The sequence below is a fragment of the Microtus pennsylvanicus genome, chromosome 4 (genome assembly GCF_037038515.1).
Source record: "Microtus pennsylvanicus isolate mMicPen1 chromosome 4, mMicPen1.hap1, whole genome shotgun sequence".
Taxonomy (NCBI): Eukaryota; Metazoa; Chordata; class Mammalia; order Rodentia; family Cricetidae; genus Microtus; species Microtus pennsylvanicus.
The window spans coordinates 43,813,016-43,834,630 of NC_134582.1; the positions used below are offsets into that span (position 1 = coordinate 43,813,016).

Consider the following 21,615-nt stretch of genomic DNA (forward strand, 5'->3'; position numbering starts at 1 on the left):
TAATCTCTCACCCATGCCCATGTAACTAACCGTAAGTAACTTAGTCAGGAATGCAATAGACCCATCTTAAAGACTAAGGCAGGGAGCAATACAAGAAGACAGCTGGCATGCCCATAAAACAGGTGTGCACATATCACACACACACACGCACATGCACACACACACACAAACACACACACACAAAAACACACAGGGATGGCTTTTTTTTTCTAATATTACCTTAAATTGCTTCTGCAGTTCAATAATAATGAGCCAATAGGGGAAGTGGTTGTTCAATGAGGAAATGCTTAATTTATCATTAAAGAAAGTTGATTTAAATCATCAAAGAAAACGTCTGGATCATTAGGAAACCTGGAGATTTTCTTTTCTTTTTCATTTTGGGCAAAGACACCTTACTTAGATTTGCAAGGGTGATGTGAATTCTCAACTATTACACAAAAGGGGAAGAATTATTATCGGCACAGACACATCCCCTGGCAAAGTAACTTTTGAAGGACCTGGGAAAGGATTCTAAAAACTCATTTTTGAGATAGTCCGTAGATGATTGCCCTGGTGTAATGGCACACAAGAGCCTGAAGAGGGCAGCGTTGGACAAGCAGTTGAGTGCTACCTCTGGCTCTTCCTAAAGAAACTGGGCACTTGAGCTCAGACGGGTTGGGAGACCAGCCTGGGCAGCTCGACCCAGCTTGCTCTAATGTTTGCACAGTGAATCACTCACAGGGAAATGTCTCCAAGGACAAGGGAGAGCAGAGATTCCATCCTGTACCTAGACTCAGCCTGGGACAGTTAACACACAAAAAAGCTATTGTCTCCTCTTCAAGACCCGAATTTGGGGATGAAATTGAAGGCTGAATCAATGGGTCTGATTCACCCCTGAGGCTCTAGTTCCTTCGTTCTCTGGGGGGAAAGGTGGCAAAATCTTAACCAGTTCTACTTGAGAAGGCAGCAGAGCAAAGTGGTCAAAAAGCGCCAGCCCTGGAGGCAGACAGTCTGGAGCCAGCACCTCAACCTTTCTGAAGGTAAGGTTCAGCCTTTCCACATCTCAGCTTCCCTGGCCGCCACACAGAGCAAAGGGTTGGCTGCCCCGAGGATGAAAGGGGCTGGGGCAGGGGAGAGGCGGCGTTCAGGGCACTCGGCGAGAGCCCAGGAGTAAGAGCTGTGACAGTGGAGGCGATGAGGTTAAGGTGCACGCCATCAGGTCAAGCATGCCTGCTTCAGCTCTCCATTCCCGTTCAGTGGCGAAGAATGGGAGGTGAGAAATCTACCCACTTCAACGCTGTGCCCCACAAGCCTAGGAAACAGGAACTACCAGGAGAGCGAGGGAGAATTGGGCGCGTGGTCACCGAGCCTAGCTTTCCCCACACTGTTTACACATTGCCTTCTAGCCTCAGGGTCCGCCCTGTGTTGACTAGAGGGTCTCCTTGTTTGGAATAGTGTGCTTGCCTATGTGGCACGACCACCAGCCTCAGAACCCACCTGCTTCACATGCAGAAGGGAAGACAGTTCCCGTTGCATGCTCAGAGGGCAGCGATCAACTAGTTGAAAAAGCATGCGGAGTTGCAAAAGTTAATCAGAGCAAGACCCCCCCCCCCATCTCATGTGGGGGAAGGGACAAGGGCAAGTTCAGAGCAGGGCATAGACACAACTTGGCCAACATACTTGTCCTTTCACCTGGCAGCTGTCCAGCCCCCAAATAGCCTGTGTGTCTAGTCCAAAAATAAATCACATCAGAGGGGAAATGAAAGAACATGGGCTCTTGGCCTTGGCCTTCTGTAGGCGTACCAATACCATCCAACCTTTCAGGGGCTGGACAGGGCGGCCTTACCTTCCTCCTGGGGGCCCCCCCGAAGCCAAGAAGCCACCTGCTAAGTGGCCAGTGGGGTGTATGGTTTCACACAGCCTTTCCCTTGGGGGGTTGGTGTCTCCTCAGCTCCGTTCACACCATAGAGAGAAAGGACAAGTGGCTCAACAACCTCCAGGGAATAAAGGCCTCCTTTTCTGGATGGACACTCCCTTCTAATGGTGAATGGAACCGCCCTTTTTCAGCAGGCTACTTGCAGCATCCTGGGAGCCCAGTGTGATTGCAGCGGCTGTCACCACCCCAGAAAGAAAGCCCCACCACCACCACAGAGACAGAGGTGAGTGCCTGTGTTCCTGCTCCTCGCCTTCCACTTGTTCCTCCCCCCTTCCCTCAATCCTGCACCCCCACTCCCAGATCTGGGTCAAAGATAGACTGGAGTCTTCAAAGATTCCTACCTCTCATTCAGAGGCAAATTCACCCCCCAGAAAGAACTATAGAGGACGAGTTCTTAGCCAGGAAGCAGGAAATTATTCCTACCCCGTGAATTATCTGTGCTCAGATCCAAGAAGAGGTAGCCAGGAAATTGTAAACTAGCCAAATCCCATCACCATAAAGTTAATGCTTTCTAAAAGACACAGCATGGAACAGGAAATAAAAGAAATAGCTGATTCTCCCCTAAGGAGCAAAAAGGAAAACAAAAAAAAAACAAAACTAAGACTTGCTAGTCTTCCGTTTCTTGTTCCTCCCTGGTGTTTCAGTGTCTTGCAAAAATATACTTAGTAGATTCAATAACTCCTTACTTTAAGAAAAAGAGGAATGGAGTCAGGAGTCTGGGGAGAGTTCCTGGGTGAGCAGAGGAGGGAGAAAGAAGGGCAGTTTGCATCTTGGTGTAGCCTTCTGCAACCCTGAGCGCACCATTTGAGGATGAGTACAGGGGCCGCTATGCCCAGCACATGGGTTCTGTTACTGCAGACATAGCATCTATCCATGCTAAGAAGACGTCATCAAAACCCCAACAGGAGCCACGTACTTGCATAAATCTGGATTCTGTCAATGATCATAATCTAAACCGAGAGTGAAGAGACTCGGGCAAAAAGATGGTATATCTCCGAGGCTTTGGTACAGTGGCGCTAGGTGGGAAGGTATCCTGAGTCCTTCTCTCTCCATCCTTTGCCTTTGGCTCCTGGTCAGGTTCTGTTCCCAGAAGGACTTGCCGTGATAGTGGCAGTGTGGCTGCCAGCAACTCAGTCCACATCCCACTGACATCCCGCTCCAGCTGGACTTAGGCTTGGGTCTCACAGAACCAACGTGGAAAGGCCTGCATCTATTGCTCCCGTGGAGTGGGGGTGTCATCTTCTCCAATGCCACCTGGGTTGAGAGTAACAAGGGTGACTCCCCCAAAGGCAATCAAAGTGTTCATCCCCAGAGAAGGGGGCTGGTTACAGGAGCCCAACAGTTGCTACTATGTGGCTCTTTCTGCAATGGTAACTTCGGTCTCCCTTCTCCTTTCATTCTTCCGTGTTATTGATAAGAAGTTTCAGAGGAAGAGTAATTATTGGTAGAACAGATCACTAAGAGATGCCTGCCTTGTCGTACCCAGAGACCCCTGGCAGTGAGGAAGGAACTAACACCAGAAAGCTGATGCTGGCTCAGGTCTAGACCAGCGCTGTGCCCTGACTACTCTAGGCTGTCACTCACTGCCTCTGCCGTACGTTACTCTGTCCTCCACTCCCCTTGTCCCCAGTCCTCCCTCCGCTCTATTGATGGAATTCATCTTGCCTTGCAACTGCTCACCTCAGAGTATTGCTTTCCTTGTGGCCTTGTCCAACCCTTCCAGACACTTTTGCCGTCTCTCTTCTCTGAACCTGAATGGCATTGTCAGGACTGCTGTTTATGTATTCTTTAAGAAGTCTGAGGAGCTGGCCATGGTGGTGCACACCTTTAATCCCAGCACTTGGGAGGCAGAGTCAGGCAGATCTCTGAGTTTAAAGTCAGCTTGGTCTACATAGTGAGTTCCTGGCCAGTCAGAGCTACACAGTGAGACCCTGTCTCAAACCAAACAAACAAAAACTTCATAATGTTTAGTTTCTTTTCCACCTGAATTTTGCAACCTTGGGGGAAAGGTAAGTTTTGTTCCCAGGCCTTTTGCTAGTATCTGCTGCATAACTGGTGCCCAATTAAGTGAGTTCAACTAACTGACCAACAGAACATTGGCCTGCTCGTGGGCCTCAATTCTGACTTTAAAGCAAACACTGGTAAAGCTCGGGATGCAGGCAGAGCCCCTGTAGCACCATCCCATGAAGTCTCCACAGTGAATCTGCCCACCAGGCACACCCTACTACTAAGTCATTTCAGGTGGGGGAGGTACATGCCCTTGCTCATACAACCAGTGAATAGTGATATTGGGGTGTGCCCCAGGCATGCCTGCCAGTTCATTTACTGTTCCATTTAACATAGAGATGCCTCTCAGGGCCATCTCCTGGGGCCTGATTTTAAAGCCCAAGAGACCCAAGGAAGTTGGTAGACTACATAGGACCCTCAGACGTTTTAAGACACCTCTCCATCACCTGACTTCTCAGTACCTCTCTACAGGAGGCCTTATTGGATTCAACCCCTCTCCAGAAGTCAAGGGATCACGGAAGGACTTTCATGGAAGGAGGTACTCTAGGGTTCTATAGAGAACAAGGTACTTTACAGAGAAAAGGGTGATCACAGGGCAGGGTGATCATTCCAAGAACTAGTTCAAAGATAAGTTTTAGAATTCAAGCTTGACCCTCTGGGCACTGGTCACTAGATGGGACCCTGCCCTTTCCCCTGCCCCTGCCCTGCCCAGCATGGTCAAGCAGAAAAGGGCTAGGCTTTTCTTTAGGGAATAGTCTCTGGGATTCAAGAGGTGACCAGATTCTAATCCCAAGAGAAACCACATCTTAATGTCATCATAAATGGAGACTAATACCATCCATGCTCTCAAGCCCCAAGCCATGGGCTCTGAGCTGCAACAGGTGCCTGGGAGCAAACAACACCCTCCATCTGGGAGCACACACTAGCCTATTCTTATGGACTTGACCCTCCGAAGAATAGAGCCCATTGGACTTCTTCCATTTATCTTCACACTGCCCTGTAAGGGTCACAAGCTGGCATTGCCACCTTCCTTCTAGGGATGACATAATCCCCCTTGGAGACTGAGACTGAATCAAGTCCCAGGATCACCCAGAAGGTTCCAATGGAAAGGAAGCGATCTGAGGGACTTAGCATCCATGCTTGCCTGCTTTTTGCATATGATTATGATGCGGGGACACATACACACATGCATACACACAATACATGCACATACACAAGTGTGTGCTCTGAGTATCGCTCCTCTGAGCGTCTGAATCCTTAGGTTAATACTAAAAAGATGAACCTCTACAGGTTGGAGAGATGGCACAGGGCTTAAGAGAACTTGCTGCTCTTGCAGAGGACCTGGGTTCAGTTCCCAGAACCTATATCAGGTGGTTGTATACCACCTGTAACTCCAGCTCAACGGGATCAGAAGCTGTTTTCTGGCTTCTGAAGGTACCCACATGCATGTGGTGCATACATACATACTCAGGCACACATGCATATACATAAAATAATCTAAAACACTGCATATCTTCATAAAAAACATTCACAGCATCATTATTTATAATATATAGCCCTAGATATTTATCAGCTGGTGGATGGAGTAAAATGTGATGTATCCTTACAATGAAACATTCAGCAGCAAAATTAAGAAATAAATTTTGATACATACTACTACAATATTATTGAAATTTGAAGATATTATGCTAAGGGGAAAACCCCACATTGAATGATCGTATTTATACAAAATGGACAGGAGAGGGAATCTTCAAGACAGAAAGGAGCTCTGTGGCTGTCTGAGCCTGACAGGAAGGGGGAAATGTCAGCTGACCACTAAGGGACACAGTTTCTTTTGAAGTGACAAAAATATTCTAAAGTGACTGTGCTTATGGCTCCATAGGTTTGTGACTATAGTAAGATCACCATGCTGAACACGTGATCTGTAGGTCATGTGAGTTATATCTGAATAAAACGTTAAGAAATTGTTTTAGTTGGGGTTTCCGTTTCTATGGGAAAACACTATGACCAAAAGCAACGTGGGGAGGAAAAGGTTAATGTCAGCCTAGTTCCACATTCCAGTCCATCACTGAGAGGAGTCAGGGCTGGCACTGGAGTAGAAGACATGGAGGAAGGCTGCTACAGGATTTCTCTCTGTGGCTTGCCTGGTCCGCTTTCTAAAACAGTTTAGGGCCACCTGCTCAGAGGTAGCACCACCCACACCCAATATTAACTTTTAAAAAAATATTCTACAGAGGTGCCGACAAACAATCACATTTTTTTCAATCAAGGTTCTTCTTCCCAGAGAACTCCAGCTTGTGTCAAGTTGTCACATAAACAAAACAAACAAAAAACCACAACAAAAACAAACAAACAAACAAACAAACAAAAATCTAGCCAGCACGGAAATTCAGTGGGATCTTAACCCAGTGATGGGGTTAGTTGAAGGTGAGGCCTATTGTGCTCTGGTAAGTTCAGGTCTCTCCCGCAGAGTGTGGGGACAGCCAATGGGAAGACCATAGATGGAAAAGAAGGGTCCAGGACACGTCCTGCCTCCTCGCATAGGTCCGGTTAAAGGCTGTGTTGCTTGCATTGCTTTCTTTCCACCTGGATTTCAGATCATGCCTCTGTAAACGCTCACTGTCAATTCATCTCATTCACTTCTGCTGTAGTGCTCCCTAGGACGTTCCCCTAAGGTTTATCATCTTTTACATGCAGGCTTCTGGTTCATTTAAATGGTAGACTGGGGATCCAGATAGGTTTGTTTGTTTTGCCAAACAGTAAGGCGGTTACCAAACGAGGCATTCTTACTGTGAGACTAAATTGGGCTTGGGGCATCTTGATTCTTTCCAAAGTGAAACATAAAAATGTGTGTGTGAGCAAACATACTTGCTTTTCTTGGGGATGGGCTCATACTTTCATCAGATTTTCAGGGGCTTGAGATGGTCTAGAGTTCATAGCCTGCTGCGGACCAGACTGCAGGGCTCTGAGCACCAGGCTTGCATCTGAGCCAGGAGCGCAGCCAGGGTGTTCCAGCCACACTTATCACTCCCAGCGACAGACAGCTGTGCCAGGTTAGGGTCTCAGTGTTCCCAGTGTGCTAAGGACAGCAGTTTCTCTCATGGGCTTCCCCTTGGATCCCTAATGCAGAAGGGTTCTCATCCCTGGCCATTGGGTCAATGGAGCTGAAAAACCATATTAGCTGACAACACTTGGATTCTTTCTGTCCCAAAGACTTTGAGAAGGTTTAAGTCCAACACAGAAAAAACTGCAAACCAAAGCACCATTACAAAGAAAGCGCTGGGTCCATCTGGGCAGGCTTGGCACTATGTAATGAGCAATGTACAAGTAACACAAGGAGTGAAGAGGTGAGCATGGGCTGAGCTGAGAGATGCGGTGGGACACATGAGCTTGGCTTTGTTCTCGGTGCAAAGGAAGGGTACCAGACAGACGATTGGGAACAAAGAGAGATGCAATCTGACTTACCTTTTAGCAAGGTTCTTCTGGACGGTCCCATGGGGCTGAAGGGACAAAGACGAGAAGACAAGTTAAAGGGAAGTTACGGAAATCAATAAGCCCAGAAGGAGAGACTGATGCTTGGATGAACTAGACCAAAGTCCCCAAATCTCATTCTGTACCCCAAGCTAGCCTCGAACTCTCTGTCTTCTGCTCCCACCTCCGGACTGCTGGGATTCCAGGCCTGCACTACCTCACAGGGCTCGGAGGTCTGTGGGTAAACAAATAAGCAAAGAGCGCTGTAAACGCACAGCGAGCTGTTCCTATGTGCCACCATAGCCATGGGCACAAAGTCACCTTCTGCCTGAGAGAGCCAAATCCCACACCCCTGGCCATCTTCAGGGAGGACTGATCTGGTGAGGGCCACTTTACACCCTTTGGTACTCTATGTTCTCAGAAGAGCTTCGGCATACCAAGTGTAATCACACAGGCCGGATTTGGCAGTACAGCAGACCCGTAGTTCTCGGCTAGTAGGATGTCAAAGCAGAAAGACTGTCTACACTGAGTTCAAAACCAGCCCAGGGAAACGAGTGGAATTTTGTATCAAAACATCCTAAAGGCCTTAGATTGGCTCCCCGGCACCCCAGAAGCTGGATGTAATGGCCTACGTGTTTGTAATCCCAGCACTCGGAAGGTATAGGCAGGTGGGTCAGGAGTTCAAGATCATTCTTAGCTTACACAGGAGTCCGGGGCCAGCCTGGGATACAGGAGACCTTATCTCCAAAAAAAGAAAAAAGAAACTAGAAGAAGCACAGGGTGGGGGTGGGGGTCCTAACGGAGCTGAAGCAGCTCACTTGTACGAGGGGCCCTTTTCAAGTGTCCCACCTATAGCTGCTGAAAAAAAATTGGCTAATGTTCTTGGGTAACAGTGAGGCAGGGCCAGGCACCCCTTTCTGTGAGCTACTGTACCCGGTGTACCCTCCAGCTCTGCTGATGAGTCTGTCCTTGAGGTTGCCTCGGGTCACTAACGCAGTTTCTTGAGAATGTCTGCCTTGCTTCCCTGTCCACTTGGCAGCTGACTCACCAGGTGGCCAGGATGCCCTTGCTGAGTGGCCCCGGTTGGGCATAATCAGGCGGAAATGCTGGCTGCAGAGCTGCACTCAGCATCTGATTCCGCCTGTCAGCTGATTAGGATTTGTTGGGCCCTGAACAAGGTCAAAATGAGATTAGGAAGAAAATGCCAGGAGTCTGACAGAGCCTCGCGGAGCGGCTTCTCTGATTTGAACAGGATGAAGGAGGGAGACAGGCCGAGGCCACTCTGAAATGTCAACCTTAAGAGTCCAGGAGAAGATGCCAGGGCGGCTGCTCTGCCTGAGAGGAAGAAAGTGTGCTTCCTGGCAACCTTCTAAAGCTTGCCAACCGATGCGGCATGGGTGTTTCTTTCACGCCACCCGAGTGAGGGTGCCGAGTCTGCTGTTCAGAAGCACTGAACATAAAATTGGTTGGGGATCGGGGGCAAAGAGAGGAAGAAAAGAAATGCTGTCCTCTACTTTTTTTTTTTTTTTTGGTTTTTCGAGACAGGGTTTCTCTGTGGTTTTGGAGCCTGTCCTGGAACTAGCTCTTGTAGACCAGGCTGGTCTCGAACTCACAGAGATCCGCCTGCCTCTGCCTCCCAAGTGCTGAGATTAAAGGCGTGCGCCACCACCGCCCGGCCTGTCCTCTACTTTTATGGACCTTCTAAAGCAGTGGTTCTCAACCTGTGGGTAGTGACCCCTTTGGAGGTCAAACAACCCTTTCACAGAGTCGCCTAAGACTTTCAGAAAACACAGATATTTATCGTCTGAATCCGAACAGTGACAATATTACAGTTATGAAGTAATAACAAAAATAGCTTTATAGTTGGGGGTCACCACAACATGACTTTTAACTGTATTAAAAGGTGGCAGCATTAGTGGCTTACAAAAGGGGGTGCCTGGCCTCTGCCCCATTGAGAACCACTATTCTAGAGCTCTCCCTAAGAGTCTGGAGCCAGTTTCTGTAGAAGCAACTGCCTGAGTGCTGGCCAAGTCTGGCTCTTAAGATTCGGAAGAAGGATGCACCTCCGTTAACAGCCCCAGCACTTTAGCCTTAGATAATTCTGGACAAGCTTGCATCTTTTGAGGATAACCCCACCAGGAGTTTGGTCCATCCTCAAAGATCTATTGTTTTCCTCAGGCCACACCTCCACAGAGGCATGTGGTTTCTGCAAAAGGTCTTATTGTGACAGAGGAGGGTTTTAAAGTGGCTGAAGAAGTTGGAGAGAAGATATGATTTCTGTCACACACAGAAGGACCTAGAGAATCGTGGGTGCTTAATAAGTGGCTTTCACAGCTATTTTTTCCCCAGACTATTTCCTGGTGTAGGGCTCAGGTCTATTCTAGGGCCAGACTTTCCTCCTGGGGAATCTCACAGTCTCTTCCCACTCCAGGTAACAGTTGGACCAAGAGACATCACTCAGGATTTTAAAAACTCCATGCATATTGTTTCCAAGATAGTATAGATCCTTTACACATGTTGAAATAAACATTTAAATTGAGAAATGCTAAATGTAAAAAAAATAAATGTCATCATTAAGAGAACTATATTATAAATGTATCTTAAAGAACTGAAGGTCCTTTTTGCAGGATTTGGACCATAATATTGCTAAACACTTACTACAGCACAGAAATTAGTACACGCCAGTCATTAGGGATTGCATTGTGAGGTGTGTGATAGTGGATACAATGGAGAAATTAGATAACAGCTTCCACTTGTACCTTCAAGTTGAGCATGCTAGCATTTGATTGCCATGGTGCTCTGAAGTTTGCAGGGAAGCCGAAAGTTGGAAATCTTATTGAGGTCCTTAGGAAAGAAGGAGCCTGGAAGAGCTGAGCTGTCCAGGAGTGGCCAAGAACATAGCGTGCTCAGGTTAGTGAGTGTTAGACTAAACCAGGGAGAGAGAGGGCTAGTCACACAGTGACTCTGGGCGAAACACTGGGTCTGTGTCTTTTGTTCAGAAAGGGTCTTTGAGCGCATCATTACAATATCCCAAAGATTTTCCACGAGGTGGCTTCGTTCCATAGCTGCACAGTTCTCAGATCAGACCCACCGGCATGCTGACCTGCCCCTGTTCAGACACACACTTACTGCATTGACATCGTATTGTTTTTCTATTGTTGTGATAAATCACCATGACCAAGGCAATTTATAAAAGGAAGAGATTATTCAGGCTTACAGAGGGATGAGAGCTCATCACCACCATGGCAGGAAAGCATGGTAGCAGGCAGGCAGGGCAGCAGCCGGGGCAGCAGGCGAGCAGGGCAGCAGCCGGGGCAGCAGGCAGGGTAGCAGCTGGGGCAGCAGGCAGGCAGGGCAGCAGCCGGGGCAGCAGGCGGGCAGGGTAGCAGCCGGGGTAGCAGGCAGGGCAGCAGCCGGGGCAGCAGGCGGGCAGGGCAGCAGCCGGGGCAGCAGGTGGGGTAGCAGCCGGGGTAGCAGCCGGGGCAGCAGGCGGGCAGGGTAGCAGCCGGGGCAGCAGGCGGGCAGGGCAGCAGCCGGGACAGCAGGCGGGCAGGGCAGCAGCCGGGGCAGCAGGCGGGCAGGGTAGCAGCCGGGGTAGCAGGCAGGGCAGCAGCCGGGGCAGCAGGCGGGCAGGGCAGCAGCCGGGGCAGCAGGTGGGGTAGCAGCCGGGGTAGCAGCCGGGGCAGCAGGCGGGCAGGGTAGCAGCCGGGGCAGCAGGCGGGCAGGGCAGCAGCCGGGACAGCAGGCGGGCAGGGCAGCAGCCGGGGCAGCAGGCGGGCAGGGCTGCAGCCGGGGCAGCAGGCGGGCAGGGCAGCAGCCGGGGCAGCAGGAGGGCAGGGCAGCAGCCGGGGCAGCAGGCGGGCAGGGCTGCAGCCGGGGCAGCAGGCGGGCAGGGCAGCAGGCGGGCAGGGCAGCAGGCGGGCAGGGCAACAGCCGGGGCAGCAGGCGGGCAGGGCAGCAGCAGGGGCAGCAAGCTGAGCACTCACTTCTGAAACCTCAAGCTGGAAGCACAGAGCAAGACAACCAGGGATATGTGGCTTTTGAACCCTCAAAGTCCACCCTTAGCAACATCCTTCATTCAGCAAGGCCACATTGCCTAAGCCTAAGCAAATAGCACCACCAACGGGCAACCAAGTATCCAAATGCCAGAGACTATGGGGGACATCCCATCCAGACCACCATAAACACCATTTAGGTTCAACGCTTGTGGCTTCCTGAATCAAACCTGCAGAATCCAAAATGTGCACACTGTCATTTCCTGCAAGAATGAACTATTCTTTCTCGGCTTGACAGACTGAACAAGAAACGCCTGGCACCTGCCCTCATCTGAGTGAATCTCAAGGGTGTAATTTCCACACTGAAAACTTTGGATTTCAACAAGTGACCCATTCTCCTGAATAAGAATATTGCTGGGCCCATGCTCACACACAGCACTGCGCGTGAGGGTAGCTGCACATGGCACCCTCAGTCACAGTCAGAAATCTGTGTGCGACACGTAGTGTCAAGGTGGGAGGGGTTGGAGAAGGTTCCCCTCTAGTTAGGGACCTAGCCAGCCTAGATTTCTTCTGCTCTTCCCAGGAAGACGAGGTTTGATATTTGTGATGGCATCCCTCTGCAGGGCTTCTCTGAGAACCAGTCCCCTCTGACAGACCCGTGGTCAGAGCCATGTCATGTCTGAGCCTCTTGCCTCAGGAGCCGAGCTCCTTGGGACTCCTCATTCTGAAGGCCCAGGAATGGCCCTGGTTGCTCTTTCAGCCAAGAGACCCTCCACCCCCACTGTTAACTATAACAAGATATCCGACAGAAACGACTTGTGTGAGGAAAGGCTCACGGTGGCTAATGGTTTCAGAGACATTCCAGTCCATCAGTGGTGGGGAAGGCATGGTGACAGGAAGGCAGAGGGGTGGCTGCCACCTGGTACGGACCAGGAAGTGGAGAGAGCTAGACCAGAGGCAGGGGTAGGTACAATGGTCAAAGACCTGCTCCTGCCAACCTCATTCTGTCGGCCAGGCCCACTTCTTACAGACTCTGCAGCCTGTAAACTAGTGCCACAAGCTAGAGACCAAGTAAGTGTTCAAAATGTGTGAGTTTCAAATTCAGACTTTGTTCTCCTCCCCCGCATCTTGCCCTCCCTGGATTCACTACCCCAGATCGACTACATTGATCAGGGAGAGAGACCTTGGAGTACATTGCCAGTTCCCTCAGGTCCACGTGCCTCTTTCTATCTGAACCATCAGGTGAGCAGGCTGGAGCCCACACACGCATGAATGCTCACTCATGCCTCCCAGGTTGAAATGCCTGTGCAAGGGAGGTTCTCTTCGTCAATGATCAGCCACAATTAATCATATGGTTCCAGCCGGTTTCTTTGATCCATGTCTTCTGAGTCCACTTCATTCTCTACCTTCAAGCCAGAGTCATATGTATTATGAGGCAACCTCCCTTCCTTCCTTCTCTATGGTATGAAGATGACATTTATGGTTCACCGAAGAGACCCAGGCTCACCTGAGGACCCCCTAATCTAGCCAGGATAGATGGGAACTGTAATGACAAATGCTGGGGACACTCTCTGACACCCCTCCCTAGCCCTAACCAGGCGGCCACTCCTTGCCTAGCTCCACAGAATGCCCTCAATAGGGCTTGGCTCTGGGAACGGTGTAGACATATAGACAGACACTTACACCATGCGTGGGGACCGATGACAGGACAGAAAAGGGCTCCCTTTCGCTAGCCGCCCGGTTTTAGAGGAATGTCTTTCAACACTACCAGTTGTTTCCCTGGTGACAGAGGCTTCAAAATAAACAGGATTCTGCTCAGACGGTAATACACTGGGCTCGGGCTTCTGCCCCGAGACAAACCATGCTAAAATAACACCCAAGATAGTTGTTGTCACTGTCTGCCATCTCTGCAGTCCCCAGGTCTGCTGCAGACCGTCAAGAGCTAGGGGCACTTAGAGCTTCACGTGGACTGACGTGGTGGGGTGCGGCTGGGTGGTGGGCTGCAGGCGGGGCCCCTCCGGCTGATGAACAAGGGCCAAAGGCAGACCTAGAGGCCAGCGCTCTCCGCTCCCCCACCCACCTCCCTGCTTCCCACACAGCCCTCTGGGACTGGCATAGTGTCTGGAGGCGGTCCAGCAACCTGATGTGCATGCCACAGCCCGTCCCTCTCCCCACACAGAGCTGCAGTAATCCTGAGGTTCGGAGAGCCGGCTGAAGGGACAGTCTCGGCACCGGAACCGCGATACACAGAGCAAAGGCCACCGAGTGAGTTCCAACCCCCTTGTGAGCAACTGGAGTGAGGAGAACCCCCAGCCTGCCGGTTCTTCAGGTAAGGATTAGGGAGTGTGTTAGATCCAGAGCTGGGTCTGGCTGTTTTGTTCCAGAGTGTGTATAAAGTTAGTAGAAAGGGAAAAAACGAGGGACAGAGAGGTGTTTTTGAACTGTTAGCAGGGAGCCAGCATGCCTGCCAGTGTCTTGGATGGGCGCCCCTATGGCTGGCTTGAACTGGGGTGCAGCCGGCTCTGGAAGAAGGGCCCGCTGAGAGCACAGACATGGAAAAATAGCACTTACAGGTTAGAGACTGCAGAAGTAATCCTACACCCGGCTGCCCTATCATCATCATTCCTCCAGCGCCAGGCTAAGAAGAGCAGAGGGGGTGGGGAGAAGATAGACGGAAGCCCTGGATGCAGCCTTTGGGAGCTGTGGAAGCCGAAAGCTATGGCCACAGTGGGTCTGCCTGGCACTATCTTGCTGTGTCATGCTCTCTCTACCCAACAGCCTAGAAACTCGGCTGCCTTGGAAAACCCATGGGAAGTTCAGGTTTCTATCGGCCGTTTCATAGAGCAGCTGGAGGGTTTCATAGGGTGGATGCTGATGCTCCCTGCCCTGGCACCTGAGCCACTCAGCACCTCCTAATCCTCTTTCACAGTCGCAGGCTCATCTCAGGACTCCTCCCTCAGGCTCCCCCAAGGGGACTGTATTTACATACCCAAAGTGTGCAAGGCTCATGGACAGGAGGCCTTGAGACTCTCAGACCTCTGGGTGCTCGTGGAGGAATTTCAGGTATTTAGTCAAGGGCCATTCTACAAAGACCTCACCTCCCACCTCAGTCCCGAGAGTTCCCTATATCTCAGCTGAATGCAAGCCTTCATGCCTTCTTTAGGCTGTTTAGCATCTGCTGTTTCTTCTCTTTCTTCCTATCCGCTTTGGTGACCAGCACCTTTGCTTTGCCTTTCTATGGGGATGTCATGGATGGAGGTTTAGCTCCTCATGCTGCAGTGAGGGGAAGACAGGCATCCCAGGAGAGGCTGCCCTGCTTCCTCACTCCCGGTTACTGCCATGGCTTGGCACTGTGGCAAAATGTTAAAAAGGTTGCTCAGCTGGCAAGACGCAATCTTGAAAGCCTGATTTGGGCCTCCAGAAGTCACTATCTTTTGGGCTTGGGGGATTTTGTTGTTGCTATTTTTTCAGTTGGGTTCAGAGGGTAAATGCTTGAAAGCCCAGTGCCAGGGAGGCAGAGACAGGTAGATCCCTGGGGCATGCCAGCCAGCGAGCCAGTCTAGTCCACTCACTGAGCTCCAGGAACCAAAAACCAAACAAGCAAAACCTAAGCTCTTGAGAGATGACACCTGAGGTTGTCCTCTGGCCTCTGCATGCACATGTACACCTGTGTACACACACACACACACACACACACACACACACACACACACACACACACCATTGAGAACAAATGACCTTGCTTTGGGGGTAGTGGTAGCCAGGAAGAGTGGGCTGCCCTCATAAGGACTGCTGCCTGTATGAACAGTGCGGCTTGATGGAGCCTCTGATTCACAGCCACAAACTCCACTGAAGGCTTCCCAGGAAAGGCCCCTCTAAAAGTTGCATCTTGGAAGACAAGTTCAACAGTTTATGCTGAGAAAGCGGGAACACTTTTTCCTGGTTGTCACTGCCTTTTAAAGTATAAACACACAGATTTGCTGATGAAACACTAAAAGTAATACATGAAAAGTTAAGAAAAAAGTTTCGTGTTTACATGTCCTTGCCTGGTTCTTTCAAGGATTTGAGAAAGCAGGACATGGTTAAATGGTCTGGGTCTCAGATGAGTGGCACCACCAATGCCGATGCTCTTTTCGGGAGTGATGGCAGGTGGGTACTTCGTCTACACTAGCAAAGGGATAGCTAGCCTGGGGAGAGATGCTGAAGCCAGCCTTCTGTGGACTCTGAATAAGTAAACAATCAAGGACCTGCCACCCTGTGTACCAGCTTCCAGGAGGGCAGAGGGTATACCCACTTCTGCCTGTTGTCAAGGCATTGCTTAACTGACACAGTTCCCCTTGGTTTAAGTTGCTAGGACAGGAGACCACAGTCATTCATGCCACGGACATACCCTGTTTTAAATAGAGACAATCTCTATTCACTGTGCAAAGTTTACAAGTGGGTAAATCTTAAGAAAGGATTCACAAACAAGCAGTTTTTCATCAATGACCAAGGTGTCCCAGAACAGAGGTGACTGGTTCCAGCACAGTCAGATAGACAAGGGAAGGGAGCCACTGAGTATTCAGGTGACAGGGTTGGGGAAAAGTTAACCCAAGGCAGAAGGCAGGAGCTGGCTCTAGGGGAGTAGACTGCAGGGACAACAGACAAAGAGGCAGAGGAGGGAACAGCAGCTGGTTTAGTTCTTACATCACAGTGAGACAGAGCATTGTAGGGGCTGGGGAGATGGCTCAGTGGACATACTCACCGCCACACATGCATAGGGACCTGAGTTTGGGTCCCCTCCCCCAGCGCCCATGTAAAGGCGTGGCAGCACACGTCTGTAATATCAGGGCTCCTGTGTGAGGTGAGAAGCACAAACAGGAGAACCACCAGAAGTCTGAGGGCTAGAGAGTCCACACATGCACCGAGAACAGCAAAGAGAGACCCTGATCTCAAACAAGTTGGAAGGGAAGGGCCAACATCTAAAGTTGTCCTCTGACCTCTACAAGCACACCATAGCAAGTGCAATCCTGCACTCGCACGTGAATGAACACAACCCCCCCCCACACACATACACAAACACACACGGTGGAGAGCAATTGAAGACACCTAAAGTCAACCTCTGACTTCCATACACATGAATACATGTATACTCATGTGCCTGCACACACATGTACATACACATAACCATGTACACAGCACACACACACGTGAGAAAAACGGTGTGACAAGGTGGGTCAATGTATGAGTTCTGCAGTAAGGCAGCTGGAGGTCCAAACTCTGACTCTGTCACTGATTAGTGCTGTGACTTGCCTCTCAGCTTCCTCGTTTATAAAAAGGGTGACAAAATGCTAACCTTGCTAAGGGCAAGATCAAATGAGTAACAGCCTTAGTACACTGCTTAGCTTTCAGCCAGTGATACTGAGTGCTGAGGAGGGTGGGATGCCCCAAGTGCCACCCTCTGGCACTTTTGCTTTGGCAGGGGACTTTGTTTGCATTTGCGATGATCTGGAGACAGAACAGCTATTGTCCTTGTCAACCATGTTCTCATCCTGTTTGTATTTAGGCACTGGGCTCAGCTTTAAGTTCTCCAGCAGCCCAGTGAGGCACGGGCTGGTTCAGATGCAGGACTGAGGTCCAATAGAGGGGCCATTTACTGGTGGTCCCACAGCTGGAGGGGCAGAGTCAGCCAGGCTCTCCAACAGGTCCGTGCTAACTGGGGAGGCATCCTAAGAGACAGGTGGAACTTAGTGACAGGAATTTAGCAACATCTGAAGACCCTAGAGAATAGGTTAGAATTTGGAACAACTGTTTAGATATGGCAAGACCCTAGCTTGCGTCATGGGCAGCGTCTCAAAGTTGAAGATTGATATGCAGCTGATTGACCACATGGACTCCACAAAAGAACCATGAATGCATCCCAACACAAAATTATAAATTCAGATGGGTGGTGATGGTGCATGCCTTTAATCTCAGGAGGCAGAGGCAGGCGGATCTCTGTGAGTTCGAGGCCAGCCTGGTCTACAAGAGCTAGTTCCAGGACAGGCTCCAAAGCTACAGAGAAACCCTGTCTCGAAAAACCAAAATAAATAGATAGATAGATGATAGATAGATAGGTAGATAGATAGATAGATAGATAGATAGATAGATAGATAGATAGATAGATGGATGGATAGATAGATAGATAAAATAAAGTTATAAACTCACTTAAAACATTATGAGGACGTTTTGGGGGGATTTCTTTTTTGTAATGTAATATATGATTCTTGACTATGAACTTTGTGGATGACAGCACCTGTCTCAACGTCCAAGGGTTGGGCACACAGACAGCCTTGGGTGACAGGTCCTTTGGAAACCAGACAGGCTGCACAGGCACTGTGGCCCCCAGTTTTCCTGAGCCAGGAAGTGGGTGAGACTCAAGAATACAGGAAATGGGGCTAAAAACAGACTCAGGCATGAAGAGATTGCTGAACCAGGACTAAGTTTAGAGTTGCCTGAGCTAAGTCTGAGGGTAACATTGGGCAAGCCTCTGTTGTAGAGACAGGAAGAGTGGATAATCTAAAACAAAGTGTCTTAATCTGGCAAGTTTATGGTTAAGTCAAAGATTTGACTTTTCTGAAGAATATATCCATATGTAACCGGCAGAGATTGAGTGTCCACATCACCATTCAAGACCATCTCGCTAACCTTGTTCAAGGAATGCTGGTGGTGCCGACAGGTTGAAAAGGCATACCTACCTCATAGGAGGCTGTGTTGCTATGGAGGGTTATTCAAGGACATGACAACCCTACCCCTCCAGAAACTGTACTCTGGTCCATTCTGGCTGGACTCAATGGTGCAGGCCTGCCTGGGCATTTGAAGAGACTATCTCAAAATGAAAAACAGAGAGAAGGGTGGGGGTATAGCTGAGAGGGTCCACCTAGCCTGCACAAGGCCCTAGGTTTAATCCTCAGCCTTGTAAAGGGAGTGGGGTGGGGAGTCAGATTTCTAAATCCTATGCATAGAAGTGATTCAATGTTTCTTGAGGGACTCAGGATTCTGTATTTCCTCAGTGATGCCCAGATTGACCTTATGCCTGTGGTCAGTGGCCACGATGAGAAAAGCTTGGATCTGGCTACCCACTGTAGGTCCTCCCTCTTTATTAGTCGTAAGGGGAACACAGTCGTATGTGTGGCGTGAGTGACAGTTGGCCTCTTCGTTGTCACACCGACTTGCCTGAGAGACCTTCCACCTATTATAACAACACTGTTTGGGACACCATCCTGCTCCCATGGTGCTCTTCTCTCATGAATCCTTTGCTACAATTGCACAAGGTAGATGCTATTACTGCACGCATCTCCCTAATGCAAAAAAAAGGTTCTGCCACCAGGAAACTACAGATCTGGAATTTGAATCAGTCTCTACCCAACTAGCAGAGCCCAAATGTATATCTGAGAGGCTGTTCTGTAAGATAGGCTCAGCCCTCCTTTCTCACTCTTAGGTGGGGCTTCCTTCTCTAGTTCCCATTCTCGTCCTGCCCACCTTTCCCAGGCTCACTTAAGCACTTATCCAGAGGAAGACATGTTCCCACACCCCTCTGATGTCGGATTCCCCTCTGCATGATGTGAATACCATTGGTTAATAAAGAAGCTGCTTTCCGGCCAATGGCTTAACAGAATATAGCCAGGCTGGAAAAGATATATAGGGACAGCAGGCAGAGTCAGGGAGAAGCCATGTAGCTGCGCTAGAGCCCACTGAAACTTTGCCAGTAGGCTATGACCTTGTGGTGGATGCCCAGATTAATAGAAATGGATCCATTTAAGATTAAGAGTTAGCCAAAAATAAACTTAAGCTATTGGACAAACAGTATTGCAATTACTATAGTTTCTGTGTGGTTATTTTGAGTCTGAGCAGCCAGGAATGAATGACTGGCCTCCGTCAACACCCCTCTATCCTTGTTGCGTTCAATAAGTTAGAAGGGTGAGGAAATGGGTGTGTGGAAGCAGGCGTCATGGGTTAAGTTCACTGCTGAAATCATCCCAACCCCTGGAACCTCAGAATGCGACCCTATTTAGAACTAGGGTCTTCTCAGTGATATCCAAGTTACCAAGAGGTTGTTGAAATGACTGATGTCCTTATAAAGAAGAGAAATTTACACAGAGAGACATACCAGAGGCAGGAGGGTATGAGGAGACACAGCTTCAAAAGAGAGAGGTTTGGAGCAGAGTCTCTCCCATAGCCCTCAGAGGAACCAACCTGAAAACACCTTTTCGTTGTTTCCTCACCCATTCTGTGGACTCTACCCAGCAGCCCTGGCCAAGTCACACTGCAGGAAGCCATGTTCCTAGTGCTGCCTCTAGGCCCTGACCTTGAGAGGATCTAGGTGAGGCTCAACACACCGCGCCAAGTTGGAGTGACATTCTGTGTCTTTCTGTTGTCTTAAAGGTTGCTCTTGAGAATACTAAAAAAGTCCAAGGCTCAGGAGGGAAGGACGGAAGAGAAGGAGGGACCACCAGTTACAGGACGACACTGCCCACAGTGGGGCTGGCCCTCCTCTGTCACTTAGCAGTTGAGAAAATGCCCCCATAGACGTGCCCAAGTGCCCAAGGGCCAATCTGATGGCAACAGTTCTTCCTGTGAGGTCCCTCTTCTCAAGTGTGTCAAGATGCTAACCACAAACAGCCATCACAGGGGCTTAAGCTGTGACCTCACAGAAAGCCTAACAGTGGTCTCAGCCTTCCTATTGCCGCGATCCTTTAATATACATCCTCACGTTGTGGTGACCCCCAACCAAAAAATTACTTCACTGCTACTTCGTAACTATAATTTTGCTACTGTTATAAATATCAGACATGCAGAATATGTGATATCAGACCCCCCAAGGGATCACAACACCCCCCCCCAGGTTGAGAACCCCATCTTAAAGGTTATGACTGCGTATAAAGAAACTCAATTCAAAACAGGGCTAGAGAGGCTGGTATGAGGCCTCAGCCAGGAGCCCTGGATGCCAGCTCCTCGATTTCAAGTGGCTACATGAGCCTAAGAGAGGAGAACCATGTTCCAGCCATGAGGCTCCATCAGCAGAGGGTGTCAAAGCAGACAGTTAGGCACAGTGTATCAACTGCTTTTCCTCCTGCTGTATCAAATGCCTTAAAAGACGCAGCTGAAGGCCTGGAGGACTTATTCTGGCTGACAGACTAAGTAGAGCCCATCAAGGCAGGGAAGACACGGCTGGTAGGAGGGCAGGGTATCCGATCACATTGTACCTGTAGACAGGAAGCCATGATAGACGGGAAGTGGGTAAAACCTCAAGGACCAGAGTTCAAGGCCAGCCTGGGCTAAATAGGGACCGCCTTTTTAGAAAGATTTAAAAAACAATGCGGGGCGCCCCCACCCCCACCCAGTGGGATGCTGGCTTTGGCTTGGCGCCCTATCAGGTGCCTGATTACCTCACACAGCAGTCCCTTTCCCTGGAAATTTACCAGTAACAAATAAGTCACCGGTCACAAAAGTCTGCTCTAAAAAACTGAATGCAGTTTATACCACGTTCCTTGTCTGCCACAGAAGGAATCCCGGCCTCCTTTGGATTTAAAGAGAGAGACTGGGGATGGTTAACAAGGATGAATTCACAGAGTAACTTGGGGGGGGGCAGCCATGATGTGCTCCACTTGAGCCCCGGGACCTCCCTTCTTTTATCTGCTGACCTTTTCCTGCCCCTGAGACTTTGCCACTGTGCCATCGGCTCAGAATGCTTTTCTCTGAGTTCCTCACATAGCGGAGGGTCTTGTTTTGTTTGTCCTCAGCCTCAGGCCTTACCTCAAAGAGGTTTCCCGTCACTCCAGTCTTACCCTGTCTCTCCTATGTGCTTACCCCAAGCGGTAGTTGTCTTGCCAAATTTTAAAAACGTCGTTGTTGTCTATTCTATTAGAACAGAAGCCTCGCAGGCAGGAACCAGTCCTTGTTGGTCTTGATTCCTGCTCCCTCCCCAGTACCTAGGACAGAGTAGGAGGAGCTCAGTAGCCAGAATGTCGAGTGAGTGAATGAGCCAATGGATACATCTTGGGAGTAAGAGAGCCAAGGCCAGGGGCAGCAATGAGATACCCTGCCCCACCCCCTCCGATATCCTTACACCCCCTTTGCATCTGAGAGCAAAGCTGCGGAACCCGAGTCCAGAGCCTGCCAGTTCTCGGCTGCTCTGGTCTGGCTGGCTAGGTGTCATCTCTGCAGTCACTTTAGGCTAAAGTTTCACAATCCGTGGCTCGTGACCCC

General features: G+C 49.8%; 1 protein-coding gene across 4 annotated transcripts in view; it reads left to right on the forward strand.

The window, feature by feature from the left end:
- The first annotated feature begins 670 nt into the window (after positions 1-670).
- Positions 671-21,615, forward strand: part of Fgf1 (fibroblast growth factor 1) — a 97,815-nt gene continuing 76,870 nt past the window's right edge. The window contains exons 1-3 of one of the 4 annotated variants that reach the window (XM_075968785.1): positions 671-1,019; positions 2,047-2,138; positions 13,568-13,717. The gene's annotated coding sequence lies outside the window, so the exon portion shown is untranslated. Of the gene's footprint in view, positions 1,020-1,791; positions 2,139-13,185; positions 13,211-13,567; positions 13,718-21,615 lie in introns of those variants that run through there. The other 3 variants (XM_075968790.1, XM_075968784.1, XM_075968786.1) reach the window with 3 other exon arrangements.